This window comes from Anser anser (genome assembly GCF_964211835.1).
Source record: "Anser anser genome assembly, chromosome: 1".
Classification (NCBI taxonomy): Eukaryota; Metazoa; Chordata; class Aves; order Anseriformes; family Anatidae; genus Anser; species Anser anser.
The window spans coordinates 21,976,651-22,000,671 of NC_139720.1; the positions used below are offsets into that span (position 1 = coordinate 21,976,651).

Below are 24,021 nucleotides of genomic sequence, written 5' to 3' on the forward strand. Positions count from 1 at the left end.
CCTTATGTTTTGTTTACTTTTGTGTGTGTGTGTGCGAAAAGAAAGATGTATGGCAGAAGAGGCCATGGGAATCTGTAGACAGAAAAGTCTCTCCTTTGATACTGTCTGATTTTTAGTAACCTTGGCATAAGTCATATGAATGGGCTTGGAGATAAACCCCAATCCAGCCATAGGTCACTGTTATTACGGCAATCCACCTAGCTTTGCACTGACTTCTGATATAAGTAAAATTTCAAACAAGCAAACGTCTCGTGGGAAGGGAGTGCATGAAGGCATGGCATCCAACTTCCATATCAGTTTCAGGGACTTTCCCTTCTGAAGCCTAAATCATCAAAATGAGAGCATTCCTGACCTAACAAGATCACATCTTTTACTCTGAGCTGCCCACAAAATGTCTTTAAACAAAACATAACGTGATTCATGGTGATATGAACTCCTCTGACATATGCAGAGCCAAGACTAATATTATGGTACACTATGTTATTCTTGATTGAACAAAATGTTTTGGTACTCACTTTTGACAAGCTTTTGCATAATCGTGTCAAGCTACACATCAGAGTCTGGAAGCTAATTTATTCCATGGCTGAGCGTCCATGCTTTTTTCTCCTTTAACTTGCTTCTCCGACTAGAAAAACCTCACGCCATCATTGTAACACCTGAATGTACATTACCTGTCCAGCCAGCCTTGCTGAACCTGCAAAGGGATCCAAACAGGTGAGGAAGACCTCAATGGAGAGGTGCAAGGACAGTGCAGTCACGCACGTGAGAGCTTGTCGGATTGTGCTGGCCCTTGGCGGTGCCTTGTCAGTTCTCGCTGTGTGCCTCTGTTACTCGGAGCGTGGGGAGAGAGTGCAGAAATGACCAAGAAGCTCTGAACTGGATTAGCCAGGTTCAAGCAATGCTTCAATGCTGGTTCTGGGGGAAAACAGTTCAGAATGAGCAGCAGTAAGGAAAATAAACACGGGTAAGGAGTGAGCCCTGAGCAAGGACTGACAGCCCTGGTGCTGCTGGAGGAGATAACTTCTACTGCTCCCTGTCCCTGCACTCAAAGACCTGGGCCCAGAGAGGAAGGTTGATAACCACCGAAGCAGACCTATCATCTCCCCTCACTCACCCAGCACAGCCACATAGCAGGCAGAGCAGGCAGTGGCCATTATGGGGGACACGGCAAATAGGTGCTGCAAGCTTTGGATGCAGAACTGAATGAAGAGTTGGATTTTGTAGCAAGTCAGTAGGTGCATCTTGGTAGGACATCGCACATATGACTGGCTGAAGTGATCACGATCGAATGAGCCTGACCATCAGCTGAGAAGCCAGCTGTCGCAGGAATGCTACCACAAACCAACTGCTGACAAGTTCAGCTTCCCAGGAGGGGTGTGAAATCTGATTAACATAACTAAGGGTCAAGCCTTTCACCGAGCTGTGTCACCAATGTTGACTTTTCATATGTTTTAAATTTTCACAATTTTTAAGATCTGCATCCTCTCGCCATGGCTGTACAACCACTCATGTCATGGTTGCCAGACAAAACCTGGTACTTGTGTCATTCTGCACGCTGCAGCTCCCCAGCAGTAGTTTGGGTACTGTAGCTGAAAGAAAGAACATGCAAGGCAGTTAACTGCAAGCGAGAGCCAAGACTCTGCTATTTGTACTGCTCTTCATACGTATTTTTTCATGTGATTCCTGCCATATCTTAGCCAAGGTTTATTTTACCTAATGTCTTTCATAGCCCAAATCTATTACTTTGTTGTTTTTTTTTTTTTTTTTTTTTTTACCAAGATGTTCCAAAATACCTTTCCTTCAGATCTTTAAAGAGTACCACATTACTATTTGTGTTTTAATGCTTCTGTCAGAGTAAATTCCTGGTGCACTGAGATCTGTGTAGCATTTTAAAAGACAGACACTTTATCAAACAGTTTGTAGGAATGCTAAATTAGGGCACTATTTTGAAAAGAAGAAACCTTGTCTCATTTGTGAGACAGCAAAGGCAAGGATAAAATAGTTAAACTCCCCACTGAGTTGTTTTTGTTGCTGGAAATGTATCTTCTGTCCTTGAATAACAATTTGGGACTTCAAGCACTGCATAAAAATCCAGTATTTAGGAGCAATCTTGCTTTTTGAAACATTCAGTCAGCATGAACAACCTAAGGAGTTTGTATAAGCAGTATAGGCTGTTATTCAGACATAGAGTAAAAGACTTAGAAGAAAGAGAATTGCCTTGTAGGCAATTTACTTACCTTGAGGCATTTTCTACTTCAACCTGCCAGGTCCTTGTTAAGCCAAAATCCTTGCTGAGGCCTCACACCTTCGCAGGTGTCAATATCAAGTTTCAGCAGAAGTGTATGCTGCATCTTGGCCGCAGCTTTCTGAGAAAGTGCATGGTGCAAGCATTGTGGAAAGGGCAATCCATAACCAAGAAGAAACTTTGGAGGACAGATGAGGAGTACAAAAATTCCCCATACTTCCAGCAGCTTGTCTTGTTCCCTTTTTGTCCCTCCATAAATATTCATCAACATTTCTTACAGGTGTTATTGCTGAACCTAGAAGGTCGTGGTCTCTCATCCAGTGCAGAACTGGTATCTGTGCAAGTCTGACTTTGCCTTCACTGGTGCTAGGGATGACAGGGGCATACAGCACGTGCAGTAGAGTCAAAGAAATGATAAAATCTTCATTACTGTTTGTTTTTTTTTTTTTTTCCTCCCTGAAAGTTGGGACAGTTTAGCTCAATGAAACAAAAGCAGCGTTCCTGAAGAAATAACATGCATTTGAAGATCAGAAGAAGTAAGTTTACTATCACACTAGCTTTCCTACCAACATCACCACAGACCCAGGCAAACAACTCACTAGTAATATTGGCCTGGATTTGAATATTACATATATGTAATATATGTAATATATGTTATATATATATATATATAACATATATATATTACATATATCTGTGCAACTCTTTTCTCCACCATTTTTTCTTTTCCTGTTCTCTGTTTTCCATGGGGCTGGAGCAACAGCAGTGCAGCAGCTGTGATGCTTTAAAGGTGTAAGAGTTGAGGTTGGTGGGAAGAGGAATTGGCCTACGTTAGGTCTGTTGATATAATTGAAAAAAGGCACATGGTTTCAGTTTTATAAGCCTTTCTTGACTTTCATATTTGAAGTCAAGAGTTAAGCTTAAATTCTGTCTTGTTGATTATGGTCTAAAAAATTTCAGTGCAAACTCTTTTACCTTCAGTAATAACAAAGACAACAACTTGTGAGACGAGCATATTTTGCTCATATTTTGAACATCCCACAACACTGTTTGAGGTAGTGCTGGGAAACTCTGTAACTTGAAAATTCATCTAAGGAAGGCAAAAGTTTCCAGTTTCCACTAAATTCGGTGGAATCCATTGAATCCAGAGGACACAGACAGTCCCTGCCCTTCAGAGGCAAGGTACTGCCAATAAGGTGGTTTGCATCTTCTTGCCTCTCTGGGGCAGCATCCCTCAGCTCCTGCTGAACTCCTACCAGAGCTCTTAACTTCTAAATTGAGAAAGAAAATACAGTTTGGCATGTGCTCCTAAAAAGTTGCTTCTCTGGCTTTAGAGCTCACTCATCTTTGAGGATGATCCATTTATTTGGGCTGGAACATAGTTCTTAATTGAAGCTGTTAAAGCTCCAGACTGAACGGTGCTTTTATAATTTGGTGTATCTCCTACGAACCACATCATATCCTGAGATTTGTATTGTATCAAGTTGCCTTTTTACAGCTCTAGGCTACAAACTTAAAAGCAAAGTATTTTTAAAAGGCTGAATGAAAGAAAGAAAGCACAAAGAGGTTTGTTTGGCTCGAAGCCAGGCCAAGGTTGCTATCTGGAGAATATTCTGAAGCACAGGTCACAAAATATGGAGACTTGCCATGTCATCAGTTATTTTTAGCAGAGCGAAGACAAACTCGTTTTTAAGTTACATGTAAGATTAAAGATGTGGCCTTAAAATTAATTTAGGTATTCATTTGTTCCCTGAACTATTGGTATTGAACACCGTGATTGCATTTCACATACCCCTTACAGATGTTTGCTGTTCTGTATGCAAATTCAAAATGTACCATGTTTTTTAAAAGTAAAACCAGTAAGATTGAATAAGTAACTCTGTAGTTAAACATTGTACAAAAAAGAACAGTTAGAATCATTCAGGAAAACAACACAAAACAAAACAGCTCGACACGTTTAAAGGGCTTGCATTTCTATACCTCAAGTGTCAGCATGCCTGATGTTTTCGTAACATTTCGGAGATCTGATATCCAAAGGTCTATTCATTAAACTTACACCTTGCTAGGTTGTTATACATAATGTATTCCTTGCCTCTGACCCTAATTCAGAAGGTGTCTTTGCACTTTTCAAGAGCTATAGCTCTTAATCTTGTAGATGCTTTAGACTTCAATGGCTCTCAAGTTGTGATGCCCTTTATGCAGATATTGGCATGCTTACGTGAGGAACCATACATACACACTTAAGGTCATGTCCCGAACGGAGGTTCTAGACACTAATTTTGCTGTGAGGTGCAGAATCAGACCAACACCCTTCACACGTATGTGGGAGGCAAATAGTGGCGGTGGTGGCAGCCACACAGTTATGGCAGGTCATGGTGAGAGGGGATTTGCAGTCTTTTAATCTGTTCCAGACCTATAGCCCATCACAGCTTTGCTTCTTTGCAAAGGAAGCCAATGCAACCTGTAATCAATGTCCAACTCTAAACAGTTATTCTATTATTATAGAAAATTATTAACATCCATTGAAGTTAGTGTAATCAGCCTGCTGCAGAGGAAAATCTCTGCTGCTGCACGATTCTAAAGACCCTCCCAATCTGATTGCAAATTGGTTGTTTCTGACAAGTCATTTCATGCTGTCCAGGATATTGCCTTTTATCAAAATAGATTTTTCTCCTTTAAAATGAATTAAATGAAAGAAAATAAAACTGATGAAGGACCAAAATTCACCCCAGGCAGAGCAACTGCTCTGTAAAATCAAGGAAATGTTTCTGACACAAAGAGAGACTCATGATTGCTGAAGTTTTTCTGATGATGGAGTCTAGCCATCATGTTAGTGGAAGAACTGGCAGCTGCTCCTGCATTCGTGACTTGATGCGTTTGTTAGCAAGTACTAATAGGAAACAGGTTGGAGGGGAGCAGGAACATACAGTTTTCTCATTTTTGGGGAAATTCAAAGTACTTACTACCTCAGTATTCCACAAGCGAGTCCCTGTGTGTGTGCAGGTGATTTACAAGGACCTACTGGAACATCTAGGATCATATTTTTCATTTCTTCTGCAAACTGAGAATAATTGAACTGAAGTAGGAGGAGAATCACTTCTGAGGTTCTGATTTCTCTTTTTTTAAATTCAGCTTTTCTAGCAGCCATCACTTTCGTGGGATGCAAGATGTCCCCTTGCAGAAACCTATGGTGCTGTTTTGCAGAAATGTTCCAGTTTAATTAAGTCTTTGGAAGAATCTGCTACTTCTAATGTGGAAAGAGGGTTACCTTCAGGGATTGCTGCAGCTGAAGTAGTTTCCTCCAGCAGAAATTAAATAACTGGGGGAAAAGAAGCCAGTGGCTGGACATAGTGCAAATGAGGATTAAATTGCAACACAAAGGAAGAATGAGGAATAGATCAGCAAGAAGGGAAATAAAGACCAAGGAAACAGAGTACGAGTAACAGTTTTAAAGGAAATGACTTCTCATACTAAAGAGTCATAGAAATACCGGATTATCTTTCTGACAATACGTTAGTGTGTAAGGAAATAGCAACCACAGTGTGAAATTATGATTTGGAAACTAAAAGGCGGAAAGTTCTGTCTTAAAATCCCTATCTTAATGTCCGCCTCATTACAATTCTGAGGGCTCATAAAGACGCTTTCAATATAGTTTAGATTACAGATGGACAGAGTGAAGGATCCACTTATGATGGAAAATTCAGAAGAAATGAGAACAATAAAAAGCTAATAGCCAAAATATTTCTTTATGATTCTGAAAGCAGTTCTTCAGCCTGAATGCAGGGGAAACCTCAAAGAAATTGGTGAAAGACTTCCAGTGCTAAACATTAGACTTCTGCAATTTGCAGTGAATGACTACATGTGCATAATTATAATTAAAAAAAAGTCTTGAATGAATGAAATTGAAGAAGGAAAGAAGGAAAAAATAAATTGAAAGGAGAAAGGAGAAAAAGCAGAGCTACAAATTCATCTGAGAAAGAGGAAGGATGCATGAAAAACAAGCTTGTCAGTGAAGAAAGGAACTAAAGAGCATGATGGAAAAAATGATAGTTCAGATATACAGCTGGTAATGAGGAGGGTCCTTGGTGATCCAGGGATGCTGGGAGGTCAGAACTCCACTCAGATTAGTTGAGGATCAAAGACTTCTGAAAGCTGCACAAAGCCAATTTTTCTTTCTGATATGGTTTGGGACATATCTCAGCTAGTCCCATGTATTCAACTGAAACCGTGGAGAGAGAGAAATGGAATTGAGAGAGAGTGGAATGAAATTAAGAGAGAAATGGAATGAAAAGACCGAGAAGGAGGAAGAACATAAACAGGGAAGATGGGGATATTTTTAGTTTTTAGTCTTTTTTTTTTTTCAGTACAGTGTTGAAGTGGTGAAATGTAATTAATATTGATCCTTTGTGATTCAGAAACTGTCTGTAGCAGCTCCTATGAATACAGATGCCACTTGCAAAGCTCCTGTTGGTTTTAAGGGGGCACAGAACCGCACCCAATACCACTAACAACGTGGAAGAGAAAAGGCACCTCTGGGCATTGGGGGAGCTCAATATAGGCAATGTTTTTAGCAAGGGCAGTTAAAACGATGCGTACGACAGCAATGCTTGAAATGCATTGCATGGGGAAGGCATTCATTAAGCTGGTGTTGCAGTCGCTACCACAAATGGCTCTGTTTGGGAGCACTCTCGTCAGAATATATCATAACTGCTCCGAGTTGTGACAGTGCATCAGGAAGTTCATCTTCTGTGTCACACACATGCACCCTCATACAAAACTTCCTGGAAAACCTGTGCCCTGGAAAGCTGGAGGCAAGAACAGCAGATCCCGTGGGCTGTCGAAGTGCTGTTGCTGAGATATTTCTGCCAATCCATTTTCTTGATGAAGTTGCTGCTCTCCTTCCCAGCCATGGTAAGGCGTTGCATGTCACAGTCTCCCAGCCCATCTGTCCCATCAAATTGGCTTTTCTCCCTCTAGCTGTTTTGTGTTTCCCTGTTGTAGGCAGGTTCTAATCCCTCCATCTGATTAGTTAGGAATAAAAAACGCTTTTAAGCTGATAACAGCAGGATAGTGTATCACTGCAAAGATGGGATGATTTAATTATCTAAGATTTTTAATTTATTTATTTACATACTTACAGGTTCTTCAGCAGAATGCAATGGTTTTTGCTTCCAAGAAACTAAAAAGTTGCCCTAAAACTTTGGATTTAGGAGCACTATGAAATACTGATATTCTCCAGTAAGAAGAGATTTCTCCGAGTTCCTTTCAGCAGCACGTGTTGGATTGCCGGTGTTCCTAACGGGCTTCGCTGCTCCTCGGGTTGGCTCTTCTTGGCTCCATTTGCCTGGTCTGTGAAATTTTGTACATTCACAAAAATAACCCCCTGGTAAACATTTCCTCATTAGAAAAAGTAGCTGCCCTCCAAAAAAAATTTGCTTATAATTATTTACATGATGATGTGGCTGAAGTAACTTGCAGATTTTAATGTTTAAATTGACATCATATCAAATGTTTGTATCAAACAGAGTAACTTATGTAGGCCTCAACATTTTAGCTATTGGTACCATTCTCAGACAGATTAGCTGTTGAATTTGGAAACCTTTGCCTCATGTTGTCTGAGCTTGTTTATTAAACAACATCTAAGCCATGAAAAGGTGTTACACAGACCTTCCCTTTGTAGGGACACGTGAAACCCCGCAGCGCTCAGAGGGCTCAAACCCTCAGCTGGGCAAGCTGGGGCACTGACCGGGGCTGCTGCTATCGACCTCAGCCAGAGAGGAATTTGTGCAGCTCTTCTGATCGTCCTTAGGTGCTTCTTGGCAATATTCAGGTTTTCAATTTTAAGTTGGAGATGCTAAATACAATAGTATTACATATATATATATGCATGTACATATATATATATATATATAAATGGATCTTGCTGAGTGCACTTTGCAGGCTTATGTCAAGGAAAAAAAAAATCATAGTAAGAACCTTCATGAAGATACAAAATTGTGTTGTATGTAAAAATACACACATACACACACACACACACAGAATTATAGAAGAGCAGAGCATACAGAAACCAGGCAGAGTAAAACCAACCCTTCAATAATGGGCCATGGTAGTTAAACTGCAGTACTTTGCAGGTGGACCTATGCTTCACGCTGTGGCTGTGGGCTGGCTTCTGGTGAAGCCAACTCATGGCAGCTCCTCGAGGCTGGTTATCTCTGTGCTAAGATGCTCTGTTTTTAAGGCACTGGACCCATCTGGTGATCTCCCAGTCTATTCTCGACTGGCTCTCACACATCCACACCAGACAGTCTATTCTGCAAGGACAGAGCCTCCTGCCTAATGATATGATAGCACTGAGCAAGCCTGGCCCAGAGAGTGAATATTCTACAAAAAGGTCTTTGCTGAAGTTAGATAAATAGATTGATTCATTGATCGATTGATTTAAATGACACTTTATCTTTTTTTCCACTTCTTTCATGTTCTTTGATTTTCTACTATGGTAAACGAAACTAATGCAGAGAACCCTTTCTTTAATTCAGTGGTGGAAGTTGGTTTTTAAATGTCGCGTGCACTCTGTGCACTCACTTGTGCTAACCAAGTCAATATAATTGGAAAAGTTTTCTGCCAATTCTAACAATTCTAACTTTTTTTTTTTTTTTTCCATTTTGGGACATTGGTGTGTGTATCCTGTGAACGCTGAAAGGGGAATTAATCCAGTCTGCTTTCCTGGGGACAAAAGGCTCCTGTGAACTTCCCACTGTACATGGTTTTGCTCCCACGTTCTCAGTTTTATTTTGTGTTTTAAACTAAGGCACTAAAGCATATCTTCAGCAATGAGTTCTCAGTGGACTAGAAAAGTGTCACCGTGAAAAATGCTTCTGCTTTGTGTAGCCAGATAAGACCTGATTTCTCCAATCCCTGACAAGCTTTCCTAAGAAAACAGCATAATAATTATGAGAAATGAACACAGAACATTTTTTTTTCCCTCAGAAAAATGAAATGGCAATATGATTCATGCCTCTTACTAATGGACATTTCTGGCAGTATAAAATACGGAAGGACATTTTTTATCACAGGCATTGGGATTTTAGCTACAGTAAATTATTAGCAACATCTAAAAGACAGGAGGATCTTCAAAGTTGAAGTTTAAAAAATAGGCCATGTAAAAGAATGTATCTATCATGGATTGAAAATACAGGGCAGGAGAGGTGAACACTGAATTGAATTTACATGGGATGATTGCAAGTGCAGTGCTCTTTTTTGGAAGCTTATGACTAATACTGGATCCCACTGTAACCTTTTGTTAACAAGAATTTAAGTGCCCTCCCTACATAAATGAGATTATTTTATTTAGAGTATACAAGCTGTACAGCTTGTTATTAATATGGTCTCATACACTTCGTCATATTTATAGTCTTACCAAATGTTAATGGTTTTTTTGGTGATTCCTCTCTGAATATCTGTTTTGCACTGAAATTCTAATTAGAAAAATGTGTTCAAAACAATTCATCTGTTTCTGTAACAGGATTGGGGAAATTATATCGCTCCGACTGAGTTAAATTTGTCTGAGTTTTTCCATGAACATTTCTATTCTGTGACTTAAAAGAGGGGTTTAAGAAGAGAGTGCATGATGGTCCTTGTGCCTTTTCACTTGCTTCTGATCTTGAATCTGCCCAAGCAATTGTGACCCAATTGCCAAAACAATTTGCAGGAGCAAGCATTGGCTTCAAATCTTAAGAGTCACTGAAAAAAAAAAAAAGAAAAATCAGCAGTTTTAGCTCCTACCCAAAGACTAGGAGAAATCTTTCTGGTGTTCAACGAGCTGATTTTCTCCCTTTGTGAATATGAATCAAACAGATTACAGATAATGCTTTTATTAAGGAATGAAAAAGAAAACTGACAAGATAGATAAGCAGGGTAATAGCATCTAAATATTAAAGCGTAAGAGTACTATTAACAATGTACTGTAGTTTCCTCTGGAGAATCAACTGCTAAACCATCTATTTGCTTCCTCTTGCAGTTACCTTCATTCACTGCTTTAAGATTTTTAAGTGCTGCTCCACAGCAAGGCTTTACCAAGCTCATTTAATCCGTTGGCACGACTCCTTTCTTACAGCTGCTTTTTGATCTGCTGTGAAGTTGTGCCCATCTCCTGGGCAGCCGCTGTCCCGGGCGCTCTGGCTGGACCAGCTGAGTCCCGCAGCTCTGATGCCGTGGTTCAGCTCTTGCAGGAACCTGTGTTACACCGAGAATTAAACATGCCCTCACCCCTCACAGGTGACATCTGAGCACCCTCCATGCTTTCTGAGCTCAGGAGAGAGATTTCTACAGCCTTTCATGTCTCTTATACCTGGCAGGAGATTCCTCCACAAGGCCTTCCGCCCTCCTGGCCTTTTCAGGTTCTTGCCTTCGCACCCTGGTGTTTCGGATGACAGTCACTGGCGTGGGCAGACAGAGTTAACCAGGTGATACATCCACCCGTTGCTGCGATTACAGATGTTCTCCACCTTAATACAGAACTCCTGACAGAAGTACCTCTCAAGGATACCACCAGCACATACTCAAAACAACCCACTTTCCCATGCCCCCTTCCCACACGTCACCTTTTTGACCCACCAGATATTCTCAGGACATCCTCTTCTTTTCTGAGGGGGCACATGGAGGGGGTTTCACTGTAGGCTTACACTAAGAGGGCTGTCAGGGAGTGACTCTGTAAGGTATGCAGGCAGTGTGGTCGGGAGGCCGTACCCTTTGTGATGGGAGGAAAGGCATCAGGAGGGTCTGCTGAGGTTGGATGTTGGATTCAGACCACCTGGGATCCTGCTCAGTCCTGTGGCAGAGCAGTGAAATTTTTAGATTTATTAGATTTGTTTTCTTCTTCTTCCCTCCCTGATAGCATCAGCCACAGGAAGATTTCACCATTGGATCACCGTTGTTACAAGCCCCGGGCCCCTGCAAACTCAGAAACAGGGGGGCTTCAGAGGCTGCTTTGCTCATACTCACCTTTTTGTTCTGTACTGAGCAAAGCGGGCAGCACTAAGGCTTAGTGCTCTGCCACTGTCAGGCAATGCTTTGAATGCCCAGAAGCAGGTTTTACTTCCAGACATAAAGCAGTTGAAGACTTTTTAACACTTACCATAAGAGTTCTGCACCACACACATACATTGAGAGACTCCCAACTCTGAAAAAATGTTGTCTAGCAGTTTATTTAATATCAAGTGCTATCTTTTTTTTTTTCTTTTTAATTATTATTATTATTTTTTTAAATAATGTTCAATCTACTTTTCTGAGTGCTGGTAGCCAGCAGCTGGTGCTTACTACTGAGTTATGAGATTTTTCTTGCTACATTTGGGCAAGCTGGCACTTTCAATGTCTGGACAAGCTGCAGTAATGTTTTTCGGCAGATCTCAGTGTGTCTCTTTCCAAATATTAATGTGCAAAGTTCATACCTGACCTGCACAGACTTAGAGTGATGGACAAAAAACCTGCTCCATGAATAGATGAATCCAGGAATTAATTATGCTCGCTGTGAAAAATGTGGTCCTTGTTTCTATTCTGGTTTTATTTGGCTTACCTTCCAGCTAAAGGATCTTCCTTTTCCTTCAGCTTCTACTATTAGAAATCCTCTAAACAGATACTTCAATCAAATCAACTCTGAACTTCCTCTTCAACAAACTAAGTAGTTTGAGGTTCTTTTGTTTCCTGTTATTAGGTTCCCTGGACTTCAATCTTTCTTCCAAATCCTTTTGGAAGTCCTTTCATATTTTTCAGAGTTCTTCAAAGAATGTAGCTGTTAATGCTGGGAAGTATTCCAGGTATGGACAGAGTGTCTTCATTTCAACTGTGGTACAGGTGTGCTCTGGGGTGTGTTGGGAATTCTTGAGCGTCTAACTACGCAATACATTAAGCCATACTGGCCATGAGTTTGTGGTTGCATAAAGTACCGGGGAACACAAACTATATCATCACAGCTTCTTTAGACTTCCATCTTCTACAAGCTTCCCCATGTCTCTCTAAAAGCCACCTGCATCTTTTCTATTTCATTAAAATGCCTGTTCTATGTAAAGAGGTTTAGTTCATCTCTGAAAAAGGGTTATTAGAAATTTATCTTTCATAATTTACTTCCAATCCAGATGCCTACATTTGATAGAATGGTAATTTTGTTTTGTATTCACTAAGACAATTTCAGCTTGTTTAGGAACAGGTTTCATTGGTCTCTGTCCATGACTCTGTATTTTAACATACAGCATATTCTGTAAGGATGACGCATTAATCTGGTTAAGGAACCAGAACAGGTATTTCCAGACTGAGAGGTTTCACTCATTGAACCCCAAGGGCATTTTACTCTTTTATTGTGGGCTGAATTTATGACTTTTTATTTCAATTGAATCACAATTGTTATGCCAGCGATAAATTTGTCCCGGCTTGTTTACTGGCTTATTTGAATGATTACACAATTGTCACATTCTAGGAAATAATTCTGCTATTCAAAGCATAAGGCTAATCAGAATTTTCTCCTTGGAAATAAAAGATTATGGGTAAACAGCATAAAGGAGAACAAGGCTATATTATCTCACGAAAGATATCAACAAACACTAATCCCTTTAAGTGCTCAGTTTTGAAGTGGAATAGCACTATGCGTGGTATAGAATTAGGAATCAAATGTACAGGATACAAAGGTATCAGTCTGTTCTACGAGAGAGGCAGACAAAGTAATTAGACAAATCATTTCGTTCTCCAGTTTGCCTGTTTCTGTAAGAAACACTCTTTCCTCCTATTATTTGTATGCTGAATTACTGTTTGCACAGCTTTTTGTGATTTTCAGTTAATACTGCAAGAGACAGTGTAATTATATTTGTTTTAGAAGTACTGTTACTATGTCAACACTAGTATTCTCTTACCTAATTATCACTTTGAATCACCCTACATGAACCGTGCTATATTTTATAGTTTCGTCAAGTGACTTAGTTGAATACTATAGGCATTTGTTTTACTTGAACAGTGCCCAAGAAGGCATATTGTACTGTACTTGGCCACATTAGATTGCATTCAAGAACACGAAGAAGAGCTGTCTGGAGAACTTTAGTACATCATCGTTCTTACAAAGTTTGCTGGCATTTCTCATACTTGCCCAGCAACAAAATATGCAAGCCAATCTGTTTTAATCAATGACTCAGGAAGCAGCAAGTTAATAAAAAAATTAAAGATACGGTACTTTAAAAGTCAGGTCTTGAAAACTCATATCTTCAACACATTGAGCTGAATTTTAACCTAGGAAAATTGTGATTTCTCTAGTAATACTTAAATAAATATAAGTCTATTGACTTTTAAGCTGTGAATTGAAACCTCTAGCTGATGTATGTTCTACCTGCATAAGTCGAAGAAAAAATGGCTTTGCCAAGAAACGTTCTCACTTCACAATCATATGGACAAAATGCTCTTAACATACAAGTTGCTTAATGAGGTGGAATTGCCAAGACATTAATGTACATCTTCAATTTTTTCCTCCTTCATTATGCTGGGTTTATATAACCTAATTGCTCCCCAGCCATGCAGTGCTATATAAGCTGTTTCAGTAAAATGTTCACAACTACTCAGGTCTGCTATTCAGAGCACAGAACTTAAGAGTTGTAAAATAGCTCCTAGGGAAGGCTTGTCTGTCTAAAAATAGGTCCCAGCAATGAGGTTGCAATTGTACTTCAAAAAGTTTGTCAGAAACGATCACAACCCTGATACAGCCCTGGATAAGGATGCGGGATTCATCAGCACTTGACGTACAACAGCCATATTGTTTAGGTGAATACAAAACCAAGTAGCAATATTTTAGTGCATCACTTGCTAAGTTTATTGCTCATGAAAATATGAGATTGTAGAAGTATCTGCCACACACAGAAACAGGTAATGCGGCCTCACAGTCACATCTGACAGCCCACGGTCAGGCTAGAAGTTAGTGACAGCACAGCTGATGCCGGGGTATGCTTAGTTCCATAAAATAGTTACAGTAGTTCATCTCTCTCTCTCTCTCTCTTTTTCTTTCCATAGGGTGCAAAAATAAATGAATTAATTCATTCTTTAAAAGCCTGTTTATAACTCAAGATCTGTTTATAGTCGCAGGGCTGGCCCTCCTCTGTTAGCAACATCCCGGCCTGGGAGGACACAGAGTGGTGAAGGGAGACGGGCAGGCTTGTGGAGAGTGTCACTGGAGAAATCCTAATCATGCCACATCCTCATTAAATAGTGCTCGGCTGTTTCCTAACAGCAGCTCAAGGGGGTTTCTGAGAGCTGCAGCCCTTCCTGACCGACGGCTCAACGTGCCGATGAATGCCTCGATGTATTTTAGGCGCTTCCTCTGCATGCGCTGGAGCAAGAGGGGACACAAAAGGTCAAAGCAGCCTGCTCTGAGAGGCTCCAGCTAATTAGAGGAATTGTGGGAACTGGAAACCCTGACCTTTAACTATAAATCTTCATTGTTGTTGCCCAATCGCCTGATTTGGGGTCAGGAAGTGCGGGGCTGCTCAACCCAAGGGGGAGCACCACAGACTTGTTTTCCTTCCTCTGCCTGTCCCGCCGTGTGTGTGACACCTCTCCTGCCTTCCTCCCATCCCCAGCCGCCACCAGCCTACCCTCAGGGCCCTTCCCCGGGGCACGGAGCACCGGGAGGTGATTTTGGGGCGAAACCAGGCGGTGTGGAGGCTAGGAGCCGCCAGGGGGCCCTCGGAGCCCACGAAAGGCCTCGGCCGCCGGCGCCGCCATGGCTGCGCGGCGGGGCCCGAGCGGGGCAGGGGTCTCCCTCCGCCACCGCCTCAAACCCGGCCGAGGGGGCTCTGTGCTTTTATTTATAAACACGCATTTTTAGTTCTGAACATGGAAAGGCTTCTGAGCGTGCTCACACACGCCGGGTTTCCTAGTTCAGCGCCTGACCCCACTAGCAGCCTGCCGCCGCCGCAAGCAGCGCACCAGGGCTCTCCTTCGGGCTCCAGGCGCTGCCTGAACAAACTCATCTGGACCCGCGCCTGGGCTTCCTGCAAATATTGTAACGAATGAATTACTGGCAGGGATGTTTGCTGGCGAGGAGTCACTGTGCAGCTAAAAGACAAACACATGGTGCGATCGCATTGAAATCTTTCGGCACCACCAAATTTTATTTTTATTTTTTTTGATAGGCGGTCACTCGCTGTAATACAAAAGCATTTTTAACGTAATGGCCCGAGTGTGACATACCCGGCACTACAGAAACTTTTAAGTTGTGATTTTTTATTTCACTCAAGCAATGCAGCCTTAGCTTGTCTGCTTTTCAGTCTGGCAGGAGAGAGAAACATTTCTGAGGAAAGAAAGAAGCTAATTGATCCACTTGTTTATGAGGGTGGCCATCAGTAATATTTATCTGCTTGCAGCATTTTTGCTGTCTCCGCTGGAGGGGAATTCTAGCCAGGGGAGTTTGGAGAGTATGCACAGTTTATTTTATTCATTTTTAAAATATTTATACAGTCTGTGTGCTACTCATTAGAGAAAACAGCAAAACCGAAATGAACCCCAAAGCAGATTGAATGAGTGCAATAGGAGGACAGAAGCTAGCACTGGCTTGCTTTTGTGACCAAGGTCAAATGGAGAATCTGGAGGGAAATAGTGTAGAAATGTTTCAAAATTTAGTAATTTTTTTTATCATTAAGCTAAGGCTTCAGGGAACTGACGCAGCTTTTCTGATAGGAGTGATTTAATGTCAGAAATCTAAGATAAAACTGGGTTTGTGTGGGAGGGAAGTAGATGGAGGTTTAGATGAAGAACATTTCTTATAAATTAGGACAACTGAGCAGAATGGAAGCAAGGACCCACTTCTGATGGTTGTGGTTCTTCTGAAATACTGAGCTTTTTCTGTGAAGGCAAAGGAAAACCATTCTAATTAATTAGATTTATTTACAGCAACTGGATTTGGGAGCAAAATAATTACCTCGAGACTGAAATGCAGCTGCAACACACATTCCAGATGTGAAATGTAGCACTGTTTCACAGCTGACCCGATTTTCTGATCTTAAATTCAGAATTGGTTAGGATTGATAAATGAATAAATTCATAGTGTCCTCTGAATTTATCCAATGCAAAGATGCTGTCACACTCCCCATATAATCAGATGTGTTTTGGCGACAAACAGGGGAGCAGCTTCCTGCCAAATACAAAAATCAACCTGAGAAAGGTCATCTGCTTGTTTGTGGGAGGTAGGAGACTGCTGCCCCAGGGCATGTATGCTCACAAGATCTTAATTTGCGTTGCTGTTTGAAAGTTGGCTCAGCAACAGGTTATCACCTTGCTCCTGATCTGGATGACCACTGCGATCCAGGTAAGCAAATCCACTGGGAACCCTCTGCTCCTGGGGGACCCAGCCAAGCACCCGCTGCCTCCGACCACATTTCCCTCTCAGGAAATGCATGCTTCCCACTTGTCCTTTTAGTTCTACTCCCACAGTTCAGACCATTTTTATATTAGGCCACTGACAGACATCATGTGAAAATCTTGAAAGAAAGAAGGAAAAGAAGAAGGAAAAGAAGAAGGAAAAGAAGAAGGAAGGAGTTAAAAAGCTAAAAGTTTGCCACTTTCTTTAGGTACTGAATGAGACCTAACGCTTGCAAGAGCATCAAACAAGATTTCCTATGACTTGCCTAGCTTTCCAGAAGACAGTGATGACAAGCGAGTATTTATTTTCCTCAGAAATTTTTGAAGGAAATTTTGTTTTGTAAATGGATATGCTGTCCCATATTTAATGCTTGTTTCAAACTGAGCCTATTAGTCAATCTAATTAAATTGATGTGTGTCATTTTGCTATTTGTTTGTTATTTTATCCTCAGTATAGCTGGACAGAAATATCACAAGCATGTGATGTACATCTCCAGCCTACTAATATTTTTCTAGCTATCAGAAGTGGTTTTGTGATGCTCTAGCTGGCTTAATTTTTCTCAAGTGTCTAACCCCTTTTTACCTTCATTTCGGATGTCTGATTGAATATGAGTGGTCCAGATTTTCAAAGGTCCAAGAATCTGAGTCCTCAGGAAAAAAAGGCAGGCCCTTTTGAGAAGCCTTTGTCTCAGAAGCAATTTGAATGCTTTTGCCATAGGAGGCAGTCTGGGCTTAGTGTACACAATGCAAAAAATCTCCCACAGTTCACTAGGTTAAGGAGAACTGTACAAGGAGCCCCAAAGTTAACTGAAACGCACTTCATTTCGTCATAACTTGTGCCACCAGATACCAAACTTTCTTACAAGAGTAAGGGGTTTCTTTTGGCATAGGTCACTGTAGTGGGTCTTCTGCAAAAATGTCAATGCTGCCTCTGCATCACCAAGTGCTTGGAGGAGCAGGGGTTGCTACGCCAGGGCACTGATATTCAGCAACAGATCCAGCAGTAGACAGCCTGAGAAGCTATAATGTCCAGGAGGGTAAAATTGAGCCCTTTTGAGGATTAGCTAAAAAGTGATCCTTCATGAAGACGAAAAAGAATTCCTGCAAGAACTAGGCCAGTTCTCCACATTACCTACCTCAGCTTATGACTTCTCCAGTAGTAGAGATGTCAAACAAGTTTGAGATGTTCCTTTAGGTGGTTTTAAACATTAGCTTTCTGGTGGAAGCCCTTACTGGGTTGTATGGTATTGGGCAGTACTAAGCTGATCAAATTTCATGCAAAGATAGACCAGGATGTTATGCAAAGGAACTGCAGTGTTTATCCTTGAATAAACAAACTTTTTAGTTTGCTCCTTAATGTGTTAGAAACAGCTGCTGTGCCTCTCTGTGAGGCGGAATTCTCAAACAAGGACATATTGGGGGCAACATAAAGTTATAGAAAATGGCATAGAAAAAGTAGCACAACGATGGAAAGCTAAATATAGCCTAGCAGGAGAAAGTGTGAAGTATTATTGCTCTGTTTTAGATAAGGCAATTGCCTTAGTATATTCATTTTTCAAATATAAATATTGTATCATGGTAGCTTTATAGACTGTAACGTAGTGCTTTTGCATGTATAGGTATAGTTGTAGGGCATGTATATTCAAAATATCTGAATTAAAGTGTTTATCCAACAGTGACATGGGAGAGTGGGCATGGTGCCTGCATCCTGTGTGTCTTTCTATCCTATACCCGTGTTGTGAGTTGTGTGAATACCCTATTTTCTCAGCCAAAAAATAACAGACAATTAGCATCAGGCTAAGAACCTTAACACTGCTGTACAGAGGTTAGCCCAGCAGCTTGTCTATCGCAGTGACAATGGCACTTCAGCAGTAATGCTCAGAGAAAGCACAAGGGAGAGTATGTCAACAGTGATCTATCCATCACTGCTGTCCTGAGCCAGAGGTTGCATTGAGACTGCATTTTCTTTTTTCTTTTTCTTTTGTTTTATATTTTTTAACTAGTGGACTAGCCCTCCCTGAATTTCTGTAATGACTCTGAGTTTATCTACACTTTTGGTCTGCACAGCAGCCTGTGACAATATAATTATGCACTATGCAAAGAAATACCTGCTCTCTTCTATTAATTTGGCACCTGATAATTTCAGTGGGTGCCCTGTAGTTTTTGTGTGGTGTGATGCAGTGAATAATCATTACTTTGTCACCTTTTCAACACCATTCATTGTTTGTAGCCTTCCTCATTTGCCTTTTTCTAGGTTGAAGAGTTCTCATCTGTTCATTATTCCCTTACAGAAACTGTTCCCTGCCTTGGTCCATCCTTGCTGCCTTCATCTCTGTTTTTCAACTTCTACCCTCTGTAAGGTGAAAGAACCAGGCTGCATGCAAAGGTTTGTCCAGCATGGACAGATTTTTGTTGAAACGAAACAAGAAAGTAGATTATAGCCTTGTCCTGATTTGTTTCTGAAGAGGCTTGATAAAATCAAAGGTTCTGAGTCACAAGGTGGGAGAAGTGATAGTGCTGTCCCTTATACATATATCAGTTCCCATAATGCCATTAGGTCACAAAAGGAATGAAATTTGAACTCAGATCTGCCTGTCTTTAAGAAGGGAACTGATCCAGTGCCTGAGCTACAGGCTGATCTGGACTATGTCTCTCCAGTTCGAGCTGCTCTCTTCACCGCCCCCCCCCCCCGAGCTCTTTTAAAGCTCCTGGAGCAGGGACTGAACCCCAACTATTTCACTTTCTAGGCATTTGCTTCTTGCACTCAGTAAGGTAAATAGTTCCTTGCTCATGCTCTGCTCCTTTGCTATAAACATCAAACTATTGAGTACTCTTAATAGCTATCACTTTATTTCCTTGAGTAAGTTTGGGCTGTCATTCTCCAGAACATAAGAGTTCAGAATGCTCATGGCCCAGGGCTGTTTTATCAAAAAAAGGCAATTGCTGATGGTGTACTTGCTAATTACTTATCTGGTTCTGCATTCTCTTAGACAGCAGCTGCAGAAGTCCTGCTAAAAGTGGCTGTTCAGGAACAGAGCATTTTTGTGGGAGAGTAGTTGTGGCACTGGCCTCGCTTTGACTACTCAGAAAAAGTTCTTTGGAAGTTGGAAAGGAGGCACTGCTGAGCTCAGCACAGCTACCCACACGCTCCTACCAGCAAAGGTGCTTTAATTGCTCGAAGAAAGGACAGTTTCTTAGACAACACTTACACAGCAGAGAGCTTATCAGCTTGAAGCTTTCTGCTCAGCTTGAAAACTAATGATATAATTTCTGCTGTGTGTGGAGTCCCGCAGCTTGTGATCCCAACAACTCTCAGCTCCTGTGGTAAATCTAGCCCTGGGTGCCCAGCCCTCCCCAACCTTCTTCTTCCCCTGGGCCCTTTCCCGACAGCCTTTTGGAAGCACAGCCACAGAGGATCCTTGCAACGAAGAAAAACAACAATTTCACCTGTTGCCTTCCTGCATCCAAGACAAAAAAGGGACATGTGGTACCTCCTAGGTAAATGTAATTAGAGAAAGCATTGTTGGCCTCCATTAGGCATAATTAGATGCTGATTGGCAGGCAGCTCTTGTTCTGGCCAGTACCTCTTCCATGTGGTTCTTCCTGCCTTGGAAGTAGCCAGGGTATTCAGCAGCAACACACAGTGATGCTTTCTGGCCTGTTTTAGGCCCAGAAGCTTTCACAAAATGCACGTGCTTGATTAACAAGGAGCTATTTCTGTACTGGCATGCCTGGATGATTTCTGGTCACTCTGGCCAGCGTGGGAGATGCTATGTCTTTCAGTTCCAGTTCTGCTTGTCCTCACAGTGGTCTTTAAAAAACAAACATACACAAATTGGTGTTCATAGCTTGAAAAATGAAACAAAAACAAAAACCCCCAACTTGTTGGCAGTTGACTTTCTGTTTTGGGAAAAAAGTTTGCATTTGCACTCAGAAGCACAATTCTGTCTGCGATCCCAACCACCAATGAGATGTCGTAGGTTGTGTGGGGACACAACATTTGACCTGCTCGTGACTCAGAGTTCATCTGCAGTGCAAGAGCAGCTATCGGAGCTTTGCACGTCACCCTACCACATACCCTCTGGTCTTAGTGATTCATATCTCTGCATCTGCTCTGTCGTCTCTAACTTGGCAGACGCATCTAAACAGTGTTGCAAGGTGTATGGTCTTCTGCTTTCCCAAGAAAGTCCTTGAATATGAGGATCTAGATGGTGTTTTTGTGAGCTGGTCTGAAATCAGTGCTCCACCAAAACACTTGAAAGGCAGCATTCTGATCTTGTGAAGATTACTTCCTTTATCCTCTTCCATTATTAATACAATCTGAGGCTCTCCTATTCCAGGCATTTGAAATATATTCCTGTTCAAAGAGTTATTCAGAAACCGAAACGTGAACGCTTCAGGGATGATTGATAGTCCGAGCATTGCCACGGCTAAATCAGGTTGCCTGCTTTGGGATGCTGTTATATAATCATAGAATCATTTCAGTTGGAAAAGACCTTTGAAATCATCAGCCTGTCCTACCGAGTCCCATCACTAAACCATGTCCCTTAGTGCACACAAAACTTCCTTGGGCAGGAATTTAACCAACTCTGCTGCGCCGCTCCAAGTTAAAAATAAAACAATGACAAACACACACTTTTAGAAAAGTGTCTTCAACCTTGCAAGCACTTCACTTCTAAGGCAGTAACATCCTTTACCCACCTCAGGTACATGCTGAGATTCATTCTGCTGAACTTTGGAGCTTGATGTAGATGCCTTACAGGAGCATTGCTGGTGCAGGTTCCTGCTACGACAAAAGAGGAAGCGCCGTATTTGCAGGACAAGTCAGACAGTATGTGGGTTGAATCACCCTTTGAATATGCCTGGTTTTCCCCCTGTTGATTATATTTTTGGCAAAGGAAGCCTTGTTCCTGATTTAGTTGCCCTGGTGAAGGGGTCAGGGTCCTACTGGTGGAGTGAGCCCTGCTCCGAAGCAGGCACTGAAGTATGCACTGAAAGCACCCAGAGCAACGTGACATTTAAGCAAAAAGAAAATTAAATAAAGCAGGAGTCATTTCAAGATGACAGATTGATTTGCCTACCTAACATGCAGCATTGAGCACGGTGTGACAGATAGAGTAAGTGATACAGTATTGCCCAGCGTAGAATAAAATCATTCTCGTGATAGTAGCTTATCTCCCAGTTTATAGACATGGAAACAAGCCACCAAAACCTGGCCCTCTGATGAGCCCCAGAGCTGCAGCAAGGGAGGGAGCAGGGCTGTGCTGCTGAGGAAGGGAGGCAGAGGAGAGGGGGAAGGAACAAAGCAGAAGGCAAGCGGAGGGAAAAAAAAAGCTTTCAGCAGCAATGAGCCTTTGATTCACGTTGTTCATATCACAAAACCATGCCCCAAAGGACCCTATCCGAGATGTCGTTACTTTTTGTCTGCTTGAGCTCACGGTGAACGCTTACATGAGATATTTTTTGGAGAAACAGAATGGAGAGCAGAATGATTTTTATCGATTGGGAAAGTCAAACTACGTGGGACATTAAAAAGTACAGTTGAAAAAGTTTAAAATCTGCTCAGAGGGTATCTCACTCTCCACTTTGCTTTATTTGTGCAGATATTATAGCTCTTTTCTGATATTTGCTGTGAATTTTGTCATTCAGAAGGTAAAATACAGCAGTCTGCAGAAACTCAGGAGATTGCAATGCATGGACAAAAGCTTACCAGGTGGAACAAAACTGACATTCTACCCCCTTTTTCCCTAATACTTCCTGGTCTATGTAAATTTTTTTAAGCATTTCCCATAGCTGTAATCCTAAATATATATATATATAAATCTGATAAATAATAGGAGAAAGAATTATTACCTCTGTGAGTGCGTTACAGAAGAAAGCATGCAGTATTTTTTTTAACTGATGGTAATGCATCCAAGACTGGAAATGCTACACCAGAGAGATGGCAGGAACATTGATTCTGTTTGTCTGCTAAGGCCAAAGGCTGATAAGGTTGGGAAAGACCTCACAATATCAATTTTAAATGTCTGAATTAAATTCAGCTGTGGGGAGGGGAGAAGAGTTTGGGATCTCAAGATAAGGGGACAGCTGTGCTCTGGAAAGCTTCTTTCTCCATCCCTTAGCCCTCAGACTTGTGTTTAACCTTGCAGGTGATGCATTTCTGAAGTGACTAAAAATCCTGATGTGAATAACTCAGTGAAAGCAGGAACACAAGACTGTTTTTATAAAAGGAGAACGCAGCAAGCCTGGGAAGCACTAGCAACTGTAGCATATATAGCCTGATAATAACATTACCTTTGGGATAGTTACATGTGCAAGTACTCCTTTACACCAGTAATTCAACTACTGCCTTGTAGCAATGTAATTACCCTGCTTTCTCTTTGAAGGCCAGCTGCAGTTTCAATTCATTTACATTCTAAAGAAATCCTTTTTTTTTTTTTTTTTTTTTTTTAATAATAAAAAAGCCTTCTAGTTCTTAACAGGCCTGGAGATCTTGACTAGGCCAGTGCTGTGGAGAAATGTGACGCTCCTCAAAAGTGCCTGGCAGGCAATTTAAGTCTTCTGTTTCATCTGCAGAATGAGAGCTACCTATTACAGAGAGCTCTGCGGGCTCCAACCCATTCATACATGGTTTTGTGGGAGGACAAGACATTCCCAACAGCTCGCTTGCATTAAGTCTCTCAGGAATGTTTGTTAAGGCTTTGGTTTTGACTGGACACTTGAAATTCGGTGGGGAGCAGAATCCTGCCATCAGCAACTGGTAACAAACTGCGATGGCTGCTGTATGTCACTAAACATCCAAGCATGAGGCAGTGGCTTCTTCCTTCAGAAATACCAACAGCTCCAGTAATGAAAATGTGCAAGACAAAACTCCGTGTGTGTCTGGATGGTGCGCAGTCATAAAGGCTGTGCAATGAATATGTTTTCTAAATGGATCAGCAAAATACGTTGAATAAGTTACCTGTTCAGAGAACACTGTGCATTCTGTGCGCTGCTGGACACAGGAGGGTCTGTGAAAAAAGGTAACTGTAAAATATGAGAAATGTGAATATCAGTAGTTGCAAAGCAGCTGTGTACAAAAGCTGCAAATCTTTTATTTTTATTTTATTTATTTATTTATTTTATCTAACTTGATCTGTACTGAATCTGGTGTCTAATCTAAGCTGATTTCTTATCCCACTGTGGGCCTCTGTCGTCCCATCTGGACATGGTCCATCCTCCCCACCAGTTTTAGAAGGTGTGTAGAAGACTACACAAGGCTGGAGAGAAACTTTTAGATAGCTCAGGTTAGGTGAGATGAATTAGGACTACATCCCAGGGGTCAAATTAATGCTATTACGGCTCACCTAATTCTGTTCTGATATTTCCCAAGACTGATGTATCTCTTTCAA

General features: G+C 41.4%; 2 long non-coding RNA genes across 3 annotated transcripts; one reads left to right on the forward strand and one right to left on the reverse strand.

The window, feature by feature from the left end:
* Positions 1-14,057: 14,057 nt before the first annotated feature.
* On the forward strand, positions 14,058-21,435 carry LOC310892441. The gene is made up of 2 exons (XR_014578135.1): positions 14,058-16,577; positions 16,724-21,435. It is a non-coding gene; the product is annotated as an uncharacterized lncRNA (long non-coding RNA).
* Positions 19,153-22,640, reverse strand: LOC310892440. Of its 2 annotated transcripts, none has more exons than XR_014578133.1 (3): positions 22,484-22,640; positions 21,332-21,413; positions 19,153-20,441 (listed from the first exon to the last, which is right to left on the reverse strand). It is a non-coding gene; the product is annotated as an uncharacterized lncRNA (long non-coding RNA). The 2 variants fall into 2 exon arrangements; XR_014578134.1 differs by having other exon boundaries at positions 21,332-21,416; positions 22,484-22,635.
* Positions 22,641-24,021: the final 1,381 nt, after the last annotated feature.